Genomic DNA, 12037 nt, shown 5'->3' with positions numbered 1-12037 from the left:
GGACCAAAGCTAGGAGGGGACATTTAAGAAGCTGCGAAGTCAGTGGACCACGCTGTGAGCTTCCCCCCCTCTACCACCTCTACCCCTCCCCCTCCCTGAACACTGAGAGGAGGACTGGAATGACTGGGTGACAATACTCCCATCCCCCCTTCCCCCCCCCAAGAGAACTGCACGCTGGGGGCTGGGAGTGCGTCCCCCCTGGCTTCCTAATTCACCAACGACCCTGAGCCCCACCTACACTCAGGCCCTGACATACAGGGTGCTACCGTGCAGTGGCCTACCTATGAGAATTGGGCTCCGCAGAGGTCCTCGGAGCTTCCTACGAGGGAACGTGACTACTGGCCACCATGGTCCGCAAGGGAGTCAAGGCGCCTGAAGGTCTGGGGGGCCCCATGTCAGCCAGTACAATGCAGTCTGCCGAGGGTGGGGGAGCCCCGTTGACGTCCTCGGGGCAACCTCAGGCGGAGGGACAGCAACTGGATAAACTGGACATAATACTACAAGAAATACGTGACTTTAGATCGGTGCTGGAACAACAGATGGGCGCCCTGACCACGAATTTGTCTTTTCTGAAAGCGGATCACGGCAAATTAACTGACAGAGTCAAGGACCAAGGCCTAGCAATCAAAGAGCTTACAGTGGCGGGCCATACCACCTCGATCCAACAGCTCCAACAACAAGTCACCTCTCTCATGGAACGGGTGGAGGACGCGGAAGGCCGTAACCGCCGCAATAATGTCTGCATCATAGGCCTTCCGGAAAGTTGCGAGGGGGCCCGGGCTGCGGATTTTATGTAACAATGGTTCCGCGAACACGTTGCAGAGGAAGGCCTATCACCGCATTTCTGTGTGGAGAGGGCGCACAGGATCCCGACGGGTAGGCCCAGACCCGGTCGCCCCCCACGCCCTCTCATAGTGCGACTACTGAACTATCGAGACAGAGATGTCCTACTGCAGAAAGCTCAGGAGAAATCTCTCATCCAATACAAAAATCAGAAAATATCCCTCTACCCGGACTACACCAACACTGAGGCATTGAAGCGCTCTTTCGGCGAGTAGCCCGCTACCCCAGATGTGAAGAAGAAGCTGCAAAAGGCTAACCTCAAATACGCATTGCTCTTCCCAGCTCGCTTGAAAATCATGCATGGCAGAAAGACACACTTTTTTGAGAGCCCTTCGGATGCCGAGGAATGGCTGGAGGTTATGGGAATAGCCGGGAGCCAGGAGATCACACAGGAGTCGCTCACCGACGGATCGGGGGATGCCCAAACCCAAAGGAGGAGGGAGTCCCCTAAACTTAGACGGGGGACAATACACCATGGGCCCTCGCGGGAACAGCAAAAAGAGAATCAGCTGGACGCCTTGGTGCTGGTGGGCACCTTTCGAGAGGACCCCAGGAAGATCGCAACGGACTCGGAGGACAGTACTGTCCATTCGGACTCGGACCATAGCATAATTCTGTTCCCCACCGTCACGCCCCGAGCAGCAGATGATTTAATAGATAATTGTGTGAGGGAAGAACATGCTGGTAACGGATGAACTGCCTACCAACCGTATTGTATCCTTTTGTTTTCTCACTCTGTTCGGGTGTCGTGCCCGCCTGGGGGCGGTGTGAGAGATGGGAGTACTACAAATGATGTATTGCTGCAATGTAATAATGTTAGGCCTGGATTATTTTGCATAACGCAAGTAGCGTTGCCACTGGTGAAAATGATGGGGAGGGCTCTCCCCCAAATTAATGTGGTTCCCCCCACCCGTCGGCCCCCATGGTTCCCCCCTCTTTTTTTTTTTCCCCCTCTTTTGTAAGCACGTTACCCTGTGGATACCGAGGTCAAGACATAACATGGACATTATGTATGGTGATGGAAAGAAGCGACACAGAATGCACTCCTTCCTGCTCAGACACCACACACAGATTGCCTTCCTTCAGGAGTCCCATCTGACTGCTTCTGAGGCCCTTAAAATGCGGAAAAAATGGAGGGGCACGATTTATTCTACGACTTACTCTGCCTTTCCCAGAGGGGCAACAATTTGGGTCAGATATGGCATGCCGTTTGCAGAGCTAGAGCGAAAGGTAGATGAACAAGGCCGCTACATATTAGTGAAGGGCACGTTAGATGGTACACTGATAGTGTTAGGCTGTATCTATGCCCCAAACTTTGACCAGGATAAATTCTTGACGATGATTGGTATGGCGCTGGCGGACTGGGCGGACATTCCCTGGGTCTCGGGAGGAGACTGGAACATGGTCCTGGACTTGGACCGGGATAAAGCACATCCTCCCTTGCAAATAGCCGGGGTATCCCGACTGACGGAGTCATTTCAGACGTGGTCGACAGGGTGGGGCCTGAGGGATGTATGGCTTGCACTTCACCCAGAGACAAAGGAATATTCATATTATTCACACATACACAGGTTACACACTAGGATTGATAGGTTCTTCTGCTCTGAGTCGCTAGTCTCGAAAGTAGGGAACCCGGTGTATCTCGCCAAGACCTTTTCGGACCATAGACCCCTGTCGTTTAGCCTCCTCTGGGGCAGAGTCCTGACCCCAGTTCCTACGTGGCGCCTAGACCCACGCCTCCTAGAAGACGCCCCCTTCAGGACGTCCCTGTCCGAGGCTCAGGGCGAATACTTTGCAGAAAATTGGGACTCGGCCTCCACTAATCTATGGGATGCCATGAAGGTAGTGGTACGTGGCGTAGTAATAGGTAAACTGGTAGGAGCCCGACAGGAGATCCACCAGAAACTCTGCGGTATAGAAGACAGATTGAAAACACTTGAGGGAGAAGCGAGCACTGACCCTGAAAAAAGAACAGAGCTACAGAAAGAGAATATAGAACACGCTGATACTCTAGAAACATTGCGAGTCATAGACCACAAAGAATACCTCCGTCGACAACACACAGAGGCAGACAGGTCGGGGGCACTGTTAGCCCGCCTGGTACGGGACCACCCTGACCCCCCGGTGATAACTCAAATACGAACGCAAACGGGTGACTTGGTTACTACACAATTAGAAATTAACAGGGCGTTTCGCGACCACCTGACCACGCTGTACGCACGACCCGAACGGGAGGAGTTGGACCGTGTGTCCGATTTCCTCGACGGCCTCACTTTCCCGACACTGACAGCGGATGCCCAGAAAGACCTTGAGGGACCTATCACCCAACACGAAATACGGGCTGCCATCAAATCCCTTAACCGCAACAAAACACCGGGTATGGATGGGCTCCAAGTGGAGTTTTATGCAACTTACTCTGATACCCTGGTACCGATCCTGGAAAAAATCTACCAGACAGCGCTGGAGGAGGGCCACCTACCCGACTCCACGATGCAGGCATTGGTCGTCTCGTTACCAAAGCCTGGCAGGGATCATTCGGACATGTCAAATTACAGGCCCCTATCAATGCTATCCACGGAGTATAAAATACTTAGTAAAGCGATTGCTTTAAGATTGCAGGCGCACCTCCCTAACTTGGTCCATAGAGATCAGTGTGGGTTCCTCCCGGGAAGGAACACTTCCATGAATACGCGACGGTTGCATGCCCTTATGGAGACTACCCCACAGGATCTCCCCCGGGCGGGCTGTATAGCATTGGATCTCAGACAGGCATTCGACTCACTGTCTTGGTCGTTCATGTTTGCAACCTTGGAGGGGTTTGGGCTCCCTGTATCCCTCCTGGCATGGATCAGATTGCTTTACACTGCTCCATCGGCAAGGACACGTACTGGACGGCATATCTCTGATAGTTATACAGTACACCGCAGCACTAGACAGGGCTGCCCCTTATCTCCACTTTTATTTGTCCTTGCCCTAGAGCCCCTGGCCATAGCCTTACGGGCCCTGGAGGAGCAGAGAGGCATCCTGCAAAGAGGCACACATAATCTGTTGTCGATTTATATTTTACTATACTTAAAAGATCTAGAGGCGGACCACACTGCTATATATGAGACTTTTGACCGATTTGCGGGAATCTCGGGCCTGGCGATAAACCCGGATAAATCAAATGGCTTCTACTTTCGATACACCAAGCCCAGCTTTCATTCCCTTTGGAGCTTACCTTATCCTGGTGGCTCGGACCACTTTTAAGTACCTGGGGATCCAGGTATATAGGAAACAAGAAGACCAGATAGATGGAAATATCAAACGGGCCATCACGCGTCTTCGCAATTCGTTGGGATTTTGGACAGCCTTACCTTTATCGGTGATGGGCAGAATCGCAATCTCCAAAATGGTGATGCTCCCCCGGGTACTATACTTTTTCATCTATCTCCCCGTGAGCCTACTGCAGTCCATATTTGATACACTCAACACACTCTTAATTAGCTTGGTGTGGGGGGTTGGGAGACAACGGATTGGACACCGCAAATTGCAGCTGGGGACCAGGACAGGGGGGTTGGGGGCTCCGGATTTTCGGGGCTACTATTACGCTAGCCAGCTCCAGCGGCTGTCCTACTGGATGGCAGGGCGGAACGTCTATGAAAAAGACTACACGCCAGAGAGGCTGAACCGGGGAGAACTGCACGCCCTCCTGCTTCCGAAAACACGAATTCCCACGGAATGTCATCCACTCTTACGCACGGCTTTGACGTACTAGGAAAAGCCCTGGCATATACCTCGTCGGCCATGGCATACCCGGCTAATATTCCCTTGCATATCATCCCAACGCCACAAGGTAGGCTCACGGATAGAGTATTGCGCCCTTGGCAGGAGGCTGGGATAACGTGAGTGGGCGCATTTTTTGGAGATGGAAACCTGCTCGATCACGACACCTTCCTACAGACCATGGGCGCCCCCCGACTGCATTTACTACACGCCAGTGTTACGCATTACATCAAAAATAGATGGGCGCCGCAACGACTCCAACCCCCAATTCCCACGGAATGTCATCCACTCTTACGCACGGCTTTGACGTACTAGGAAAAGCCCTGGCATATACCTCGTCGGCCATGGCATACCCGGCTAATATTCCCTTGCATATCATCCCAACGCCACAAGGTAGGCTCACGGATAGAGTATTGCGCCCTTGGCAGGAGGCTGGGATAACGTGAGTGGGCGCATTTTTTGGAGATGGAAACCTGCTCGATCACGACACCTTCCTACAGACCATGGGCGCCCCCCGACTGCATTTGCTACACGCCAGTGTTACGCATTACATCAAAAATAGATGGGCGCCGCAACGACTCCAACCCCCACAGCACGAACTGGTTCACTTATTGTACTACATGGGTGCAGGGGGGCATCTGGTCCGCTGGCTGTATTCGGGCATCAGGACACATGCTGCAACCCCGCTTACAACACTTATGCACACTTGGGTTCAGGACACGGATAAACCACTGACAGAGAAAGAATGGCAACTGATCCTAGAACACCCCAGACGGGTTTCCCGTAACGTCAAGTTTAGATTTATACAAGTGATGGTCCTGCACAGGGCATACCTGACCCCCAAATGATTACATAAAAGGTTTCCGGACTCCCCCCACGGCTGCCCACGCTATGGAGAGGACGAGGCTGGATTCCTCCATACGGTTTGGTCCTGCACACGACTTCAAGGGTACTGGCCAGAAGTGTGCCGGACGTTACGAACGGTCATGAATTTACCAGTGCTGGGAGAAGCATTGCCCTGCTTACTGGGGATGCGTAGACGATCAAAGTCACTGAAGGCCCAATTGAAATTACTTGACCTAGCACTCCTATTGGCGATCAGGGCGCTGACAATGCGGTGGAAATCTCCTAGACCACCGGGGATACCCTGATGGCAGGCGGAGGTGATAAAGTGGGGACGAGCAGAGGGATTGGCTCTCAGACGGGAGGAAGCATGGGCCAACGGAAATATCCCATATCTCAGGACTGGGAGGTCATGCTACTGGCATTGGTGGACACAGACGTAACCCCGGCGCCTGGGTCCGGATCGCAGGGATGAGAGAGACAGTACTGTAACTATTCTGTGAGAATCTGGGGGTTCCCGGGTACCCGTACAACATACTAAGATACAGCATATACTAAGTACACATTAAACAAGGGTGCTGGGCCTAGACATGAGAGATTCTGGGCCCACCAGGAGACGGGGAGAGGGAATAGAATGTGGGTGGGGGGCGGGTACATGGGTGAGTTATTTGTTTAATCCCATGGAACTGTTTGAATAAGGAAGCGGACATAGAGCCGTTCTGTAATGCGAGATAAGATGGTGTACTATACTGCCGGCATACAATATAGACGGGTTGATACATTGCAGGAGGCAGGTCTTATGGATCACGCTGTAGAGATGGGTAGTTATGTACTGGGGAGAAAAATAGAAAAACAAGCTGTGGAAATGTTGAAACTGTTTGTACTGATATACCTCCTGTACTACAGCTATGAATAAAGAGTTTTAAAAAAAAAGAAGGTATTATTCTCTCTCCTTTTTTACATCAAAGGTTAATGCTATGTGTCTTCCCAAGGCCTGTCCCATTAGGACTAGGCAGACAGGATGGCTGAAAGAGAGCTCAGGCTGCAGTTTGCTAAACTCAGGATGGAGGAGGCAGCAGCCCACAGAACACTGAAGGATCACGGTCCCTAGCTCTAGCGAGAACAAAACGCATTAAGAAAACAAGAACAGGGGGTCGCAGCTTCTCATACCTGGTAGCTAAACACTGGAATGACCTACCACAAGAACTCCGCCTCACAGAGAACTATCTCATTTTCAGAAAAAAACTTAAAACATATCTATTCTCAGGAAAATAGTAACGGCCACCATCATTAACCACCCATAAACCACTCAGCCACTCGCTAGAAGTCCTAGCATAGCGGTGTGATATCCTTTGGATAAATGTCGCGCTTTATAAATACAAATACAAAGAAATTGGCCATGTAGGGAAGAAGAGAGCCCATGAGCTAATTCTCAAAGAGCTGGACTTCAGAGCCAAACAAGTGGAGTCCAGCAACAATGGTGGCAGCCTACCCTCAGTATCCACTGCAGAAGGGAGGATTTGCATATCACAAGACCTGGTGCCCAATAATCTGGTGGGAGATGACATAGATAAGTGGTTTTCATCTTATGAAGAAGCACTCAGAATGCACAGTGGGAAGTGATGCCCTTTTAACACTAGAGTTGGGAGAACAGTTTTAATATACTCCCATGAAGTCCTCCTTACTTTCCAAGTTTGGAATAACTCATGAAAGGTACAGCCTTATGTCATGGACAGCTACAAGCTCACAAATCAGTCTTGGGTAGACTTCTTAGATTACTCTAGGAAGGCACGAAGTAGATGAGTGAGTGGCAGCAAAGTCAATAATTATATTGGGCTGCACAATTTGATTCTGAGAGAATACCTGCTCAATACTTGTTTGACAGAGCTGTGCCAACTCCTCACTGATAGTAAGTTCACTGATGCAGGGAATTTGCTAAGGAGGCAGACCTCTGGATTAGTACCAGAGTGACTAAAAAGGTACTTGAGAGTGATGCACAGAGAAGTCTCACAATAAGGTAGGGGGAAAGGGTGTTCAAGCCCCTTCTGAGAAACAGAGAGGAGGTTCTGGTGAGCGGTGGCTCAGGGCAGCCCATTTCCAACCCTGTTGCTTTTATTGTTCTCAATTAGGATATAGGCAAGGGAACTGTGCCTGTCTTAAGATACCATTCACTGATTGGAACTCTACTGGTGCGGCCAGTATGGGCTTAGGGGGAAGTAGTCCTCGTGGACAGGTCATTGATCAGGCCCTAGTCTTCCTTATTTGTAAGGTGGACTCTGAGGGTGAACTGGTGATCCCTGAGGGTGGGAGTCATCACTTCTTCCAGGTTAAAGTGAATAGGATGCCTGTCACTGCTCTGAGGTACACCTAGCCAGCCAGACCATGGCAGTGGAAAGGTTGTTGTCTACAGAGCACTACACCAGACATGTGTGTAAGGTAACTCAGGTCTGGGGGTAGGACTTTTTCCCACCCATGGGTCTGTTAACCCTTGAGTGAGGTGAGGGGGTGACCCAGGGGAGGGTCATAATTAGACGCTAGATCTTCATTGACTACATTTTGGAAAATGAGTTGCCACCATTGTTAGAGAAATTGGGAAGGGTTGCCCCCAGGGCGCCCTGAAAGCTCAGGAATCTGGGGTACCACTCCCCAATGGAAGCCCAGATGGAGGGGAAAGGAGCGGAAAGGCTCACTCCTAACCCCTGTTCATCCTCAGGGTGCAGACCTTGGGCTGGGAAACGAGTCTTAGGCTACCATCTCTGGACTGGTCAGAAGGAGAGTGGAGGAAGGGTGCCTAACACCGGGGGCAGATGCCCCCACTCTGAGAAATCTCAGAGGTCAGAGAACCCTGGATGGCCTGTGGCCTGGCTCTAGACACTGACAACTTTCAGTGTCCTCTGTTGGTTGTTCTCCTCGTGGTCAGTGTTTTCCCTGGGTTGGGGACAGAAGGCCGACCCAAGGGGTGGAATAGGCACATCACTTTGTTGGCCATGGTGGTACTGTCTGCCTACTGGGGTGCGTCCGTGAGCAAATTAAGGGTAGGTGCTGCACAATTTGAGTCCACAGATGAGGAAAGGTTCAGGGGCTCAAGTGAGTGTGAACAGAGGGAACCACCTGAGTTCAGGATGGCATAGAACTGGCAGGGTCCTCTGCAGTAGACGACCACTGTCAATGTTTTATTGCCTTGGCAGGGAAGCTCGTCAAGGTATTGATTAGTCCCCCCTGGCTATTGGCTTGAGGGGAGTCATGTTGGACTTGGCCTCCCTGCAGGGTCCCCTCAAACTTTTTGCCCTCCATCCTCCTGTTTTAAGAACTTGGTTCTTTTGGCTTTTAGGACTCTGTACACTTTACCACTGGGAACCAGGGCTAAAGTGCTTGTGCTCTATCATTTAAACTGGGAAAATTGGCTTATACTCAATTTCCAGATTTACTTTACTTATGAGCCCCTAGTAAAGTGGTACTACATGTATTCAGGTACTGTAAATTAAATGCTACTAGTGGGCCTGCAGCACTTACTCTGCCACCCTCTTAAGTAGCCTTGTTAATCGTGTCTCAGGTTTGCAATTGCAGCTTGTATGCAGTTTTAAACTGCCATTTTGACTGGGCAAAAGACATCTTTTGCCAAGCCTAATTCTTCATTTTCAATACATATAAGTCACCCCTAGGGTAGGCGCCTGAAACAGCCCATAGAGCAGGTTGCAGTGTATTTAAAATGTTAGACATGTACGTTTTAGTTTTTACATGTCCTGGTAGCGAAAACCCCTTGAGTGTGTTTTTTACTGCTATGAGGCCTACCTTTCCCATACAATAACATTGGGTTAACTTATTACATTTAGTAAGTGATAAATTTGGTTTGGGATCAGGTAGGAATGCTGCAGCCAGACGCTCAGCCTTTGGGCTCCTCCACAAACTCTATTGGCTCCCGATGGAGAAGTGTGTACATTCTACAGCCTTATGCATGGCTCACAATATCATGCATTGGCAAGGAGGTATACAAAGGGGGGGGGGGGCCTCAATCTCACTTTTCAGTAAACTCTTGGACCTGTGGATACTACAGAAGAAGGACTGCCCAGCTGACCTGCTGCACTGAGCCTGCCAGGGAGAGAAACTGGACCTGCCTGAGGCCTGCCCTGCTGTCTGAGAAGGCAGAATAGACCTGCACCCTTAATCCCAGCCTGAAGTAACTCCAAGAGTCAGCTGACTGGCCTCATGTTCAAAGATTCAGGGAAACAAGTTACAGATCCCTACCTGCAAGTGGCCAGCCAACCCTGCTGCACTGGACATGCAAATTAACCTGCCTGAGCCTTGCTAGCCATAGCTGGAACAAGTACCTGATCCCCAAGAGGTGTCTCCCAGGTCATGGACCTTGGTGTGGCATCCGTTGAGCTCCTCCTTGAAGAAAAGGAGAAATACTGATGTTTTGCGCTCTTTGCGACCATGAACGTGCGCCTTCACACCAAGATCTTGCTGCCCATACTGACCGCCACAGCAAAGCTCCAGTGAACCCAATGTTTGACACTACAGCGTCAGCCAGCATTGGCCAGAAACAAGATATGCAATTTGTACTTACAGCATGGGCAACCCATGATGACTGCCAATGCCTTTTTTTAACCATCCACAACACCCAACAGGTTTTTCACGCTACTGGGATAACCTTCCGCCACACCCGGCCTGCTCTTCATGCTACACAATGACCAGCCACAGTGCTCTCCCTGCTCGTCAAGGCTGCCACACTGCGAACAGAACTCTTTGTGCTGAACTGTAGAAGGTACAGTGGCGTCACTAGGGTTGGTGTCACCCGGTGCGGGTAACTCATGGTGTCACCCCCTCACGACTTATCGCATGGACCTCCTCCGTTCCGAGTCCGCCAGTGGACACAGATGGCAAATAACGGGACCATAAAGAATCCTTAGTAAGGTTACAGTGTGTTACAACAAGAGAAAAGTGATGTGTGCATGTTACAAAGGAGTACCAAACGCAGGTAGAAGGATAATACTGCAATGGACACTCAAACACAAGAACAAACGTTACGTTCGTAGGCAATGGTGGCACTTGTGCATTGATGTGCAACTATCAAAGCAAACAAAATGCCATTACCGCACAGTTCAGGCCGATCATGCTGACTGCCCAACCCAAAGAAGGAAGAAAGCTTTGCCTGCTGCACCCGCCCGAAGAGGGCCGTGTTTTCGTTTGAGCCAGTAAAAAAAAGCATGTCCATGTCGTTTGAGCCAGTAAAAAAAAGCATGTCCTGTGCCACATTTTTAACTTAGTTCATGCAGTAATATCATATTATTAATAAATAAATGTAAACAGTCAGGTCATGACGTGCGATGCTACAGCAGACTTGTGGCTCACAGCTGAGCTGATGCAGCCCTTCTGATTTACCTTTGTGAGGAAAATCAATTTTGGGACAGGAACAGACTAATTTGCATGTAGCCAGGTTCAGAGCTGGGATGGTGCAGTGAGCTAAAAAACGGTGATGGATCAAGCCCTGATCTCTTGACTGGGTAAGACAATTCTGCATCATTCAGAGACTCTGTCCATCACCACCCCCTTTTCCAAAATCGATTTTGTCCACACTATGTGTGGGAGGGTATACTCAGACGTGAGTCCCTTGCTCATTGCACCATCAGGATTCAAGCAAGCCGGGCCGACGACGGCTGAAATGCCAGAAACCGTTCCCCGGAAGCTTGTTTCCTTCCCAGTATAAGAATTGGCTTGGTAGTTTGGTTTGCCCTGTTCCCATCATGCACTGGGACAGGAACAGACTAATTTGCATGTAGCCAGGTTCTGAGCTGGGATGGTGCAGTGAGCTAAAAAACGGTGATGGATCAAGCCCTGATCTCTTGACTGGGTAAGAGTATTCTGCATCATTCAGAGACTCTGTCCATCACCACCCCCTTTTCCAAAATCTGTTTTACCTTTGTGAGGAGCCATACTATTTGTGTATTAAAACTAGGGGTGGGTGACGATGATGCGAAACCTGGTGGCTGCTCTTTTCTGAGCTCTGCCACTTTTCTTCCACTTGTTAAACCCTACATGCACCGCAAAGGCTCCTGGCTGGCTGGTTGTTTTGCTGCTGACCCACTACGTAATGTCCCAGTGTCTGCCCGGAAGCGATCCAGCGAAGTAGAGGCCATGCTGATATAGAGCCCTGCAGCAGAGACGCGATGGGACAACATAAGGATGACATGGCCTTGGAGAAGGGGTCTGTTTAAAAGTGGCGCTGCTGGAGAGTGTGGTGAGTGATCCCTCTTCATCGTCCTAGCTGGCCTGGCCACTGTCTGAAGCCCGCCACCCTGTGGGTTGTGAGTCAAGTACCAGAAGAGATGAAACCCTTTGGTGGGGCGCAGCACTGTAAAATTGTCCACCCGTGAGGAAAGGTGGAAAAAGCACACGGCCTGGGCCATGTTAAGGACCAGGTAAAGGAGAACTCCAAATACACATCTGTTTAAGAACCCCTATTCTTTCTGCTACAATTTGTGAAGAATTAGGCCCAGTAGTTCCATCCTTATCGGAAATGTAATGCAGACCGTGCAATTCTAAAGGGAAGAAGCCCTAACAAAATTGTTGACCTGCCTGCACTGCC

General features: G+C 50.4%; 1 protein-coding gene across 1 annotated transcript in view; it reads right to left on the bottom strand.

Annotated features, from left to right (window-relative positions):
* The window catches only part of DNAH6 (dynein axonemal heavy chain 6), a 2460712-nt gene that overhangs the window by 2270813 nt on the left and 177862 nt on the right, over window positions 1-12037 (bottom strand). The window lies entirely within an intron of this gene.

The sequence above is a fragment of the Lissotriton vulgaris genome, chromosome 3_1, assembly GCF_964263255.1.
Source record: "Lissotriton vulgaris chromosome 3_1, aLisVul1.2, whole genome shotgun sequence".
NCBI lineage: Eukaryota > Metazoa > Chordata > Amphibia > Caudata > Salamandridae > Lissotriton > Lissotriton vulgaris.
This window is presented reverse-complemented; position numbering and strand designations above follow the sequence as displayed.